This window comes from Prunus avium, unplaced genomic scaffold, assembly GCF_965620075.1.
Source record: "Prunus avium unplaced genomic scaffold, drPruAviu1.hap1.1 HAP1_SCAFFOLD_44, whole genome shotgun sequence".
Classification (NCBI taxonomy): Eukaryota; Viridiplantae; Streptophyta; class Magnoliopsida; order Rosales; family Rosaceae; genus Prunus; species Prunus avium.
The window spans coordinates 197,501-200,000 of record NW_028276902.1 but is presented as its reverse complement, the minus strand read 5'-3'; positions in this window follow the sequence as shown (position 1 = coordinate 200,000).

Below are 2,500 nucleotides of genomic sequence, written 5' to 3'. Positions count from 1 at the left end.
ACCTTGCACACACAAGCAATGCCTAGACAATCTTAATCATAGCTCAACCGCACACTCAGAGGATTGGATAGCTTCTTTCGAAGCCAACCTACCCCCACACGTGTGAGAGTGGCCAACAATTTGCTAGCTTCTTCATCAACTCCGCCGAAAGCCATCCTCGACATACCCGTGCATTGAGAAGGTTTGGTGGCCGTACTCCCAACACAAAAGCATACCGAAGACAACCCCAAGCTAAAGCTCACTTGAAGCCAACGCATCGTCACCATGTGTTCGTGTGGCCGAGAATTGGGTAGCTTCTTCATCAACCCCGCCGAAAGCCATCCTCGACATACCCGTGCATTGAGAAGGTTTGGTGGCCGTACTCCCAACACAAAAGCATACCGAGGACAACCCCAAGCAAAAATTCATTTGAAGCCAACCCATCGTCGCCCACAACTAGTGGGTGAATGGTGTGCTTCCCGGGGTTGGCATAGACATTCCCTCGCATGCAAAAGATTGTCGATGCGAAAGATTATCTATGCCAACCCCGGGAAGCACACCATTCACACACTCCCGACCGGTGTGGTGTGGCGGTGATTGGATAGTTACGGATTGAGCACTTGCCAAGGATCAAAATGTGTCATTTAGAAGAAACATTTTCAAAAAGTTTTTAAAATCTTGTGGGTTTGCAACTCATAAGAGCGTCACTTTCAACGTCCCCGGTATTGGATTGAGTTTCTAAAAACAACCGTGCACACCGAGGTTAAACTTTACCGGCTCCACTCCGACTCGCCGCTCGCCCACAATTTGTTTGCAACGAAACATTTGTTTTTAATTTTGTTGGTTTGAAATTGTTTTGAAAAGGTTCTTTAAATCTAGTGGGTTTGCAACTCATAAGAGCGTCACTTTCAACGTCCCCGGCATTGGATTGAGTTTCTAAAAACAACCGTGCACACCGAGGTTAAACTTTACCGGCTCCACTCCGACTCGCCGCTCGCCCACTAGTCCGAAGGCAACAAAACATTTGTTTTTCATTTTGATGAAAATTTCTGTTTTTAAATCTTGTTGGTTTGAAATTGTTTTGAAAAGGTTCTTTAAATCTTGCGGGTTTGCAACTCATAAGAGCGTCACTTTCAACGTCCCCGGCATTGGATTGAGTTTCTAAAAACAACCGTGCACACCGAGGTTAAACTTTACCGGCTCCACTCCGACTCGCCGCTCGCCCACAAATCCGAAGGCAACAAAACATTTGTTTTTAATTTTGATGAAATTTTTTGAAAACATTGGCTTGGCAAGCCCCAATCCGCGACTATCCACCCACCGCCACCCCACACGGGTGGTTGTTGTTGCGAAATGAGGTTGTGGTCGACATGCCCGTGCATTTGAGAAGGAGTTCCTAGCACTCCATGCTCTCCCATGCCAAAAAATAGCCTAGACAACCCCATTTCGCAACTTTCCACGCCTTTTTTTTCCTCCCTCACCCATGGCGGCGGCGTGGTGGCGGCGGCCGGATTCCGGCCACCACCGCCATGGGTGGCAGCCCCCCGACCCCGACACCAAACCCATAATACCGAGGCAACATATCGAGGCAACATGACATGGGTGTGGCGTGGGGGAAGGGGGCTGCAGCTAGGAAGGCATGGGCTGCCATGCATATGCAGGCAACACACACCCCCCTATATAGCATTTTATGCATTTAGCCCTTTGACAGGAAGAGACATCACCTATGCGCGAGGAGTCATAATGGGCTCTAAATAATTCAATACAAGGTATTTGGACGTGATTTTTTGCAGGGATACTAAGAAACATGCAATCTATGATGGGAAAAAGTTTCATAAATTTTTGAAGTCGGGAAGTATTTTTTATTAGTTTTAGAAGTCGTAAAATTGAAAAAATCATTAAAACAAATCCGGGAGGAATTTTTTAGTTTTGTAAGTTGGAGAAGGTCCTAAAAATCATAGACTACTTATGGGGAGCTTATTGTGCGAGGAAATTTCAATAAAAACGGGGTTTGACAAGATTTGAAAAATTCTGTCGACATTTGAAAAAACCTGGAACCATGCTGCCGGCATGCTGCGCACATGCTGCGCGCATGCTGCGCGCAGACTGCGCGCATGCCATGGCAGGACAAGTTTTGCTAGCCTCACTGTCTACAGATGCGCAAGCTGCGCGCACGCTGCGCACAGGCTGCGCACATGCTGCGCACAGACTGCGCGCACGCTGCGCGCATGCCATGGCAGGACAAGTTTCGCTAGCCTCACTGTCGACAGATGCGCAAGCTGCGCGCAAGCTCCGCGCACGCTGCGCACAGCCTGTGCGCATGTTGTGCGCATGCTGCGCGCAGGCTGCGCGCAGGCGCCGCGCATGCCATGGCAGGACAAGTTTCGCTAGCCTCACTGTCGACAGATGCGCAAGCTGCGTGCACGCTGCGCACAGGCTGCGCACAGCGCATGCCATGGCAGGACAAGTTCGCTAGCCTCACTGTCGACAGATGCGCAAGCTGCGCGCACAGGCTGCGCGC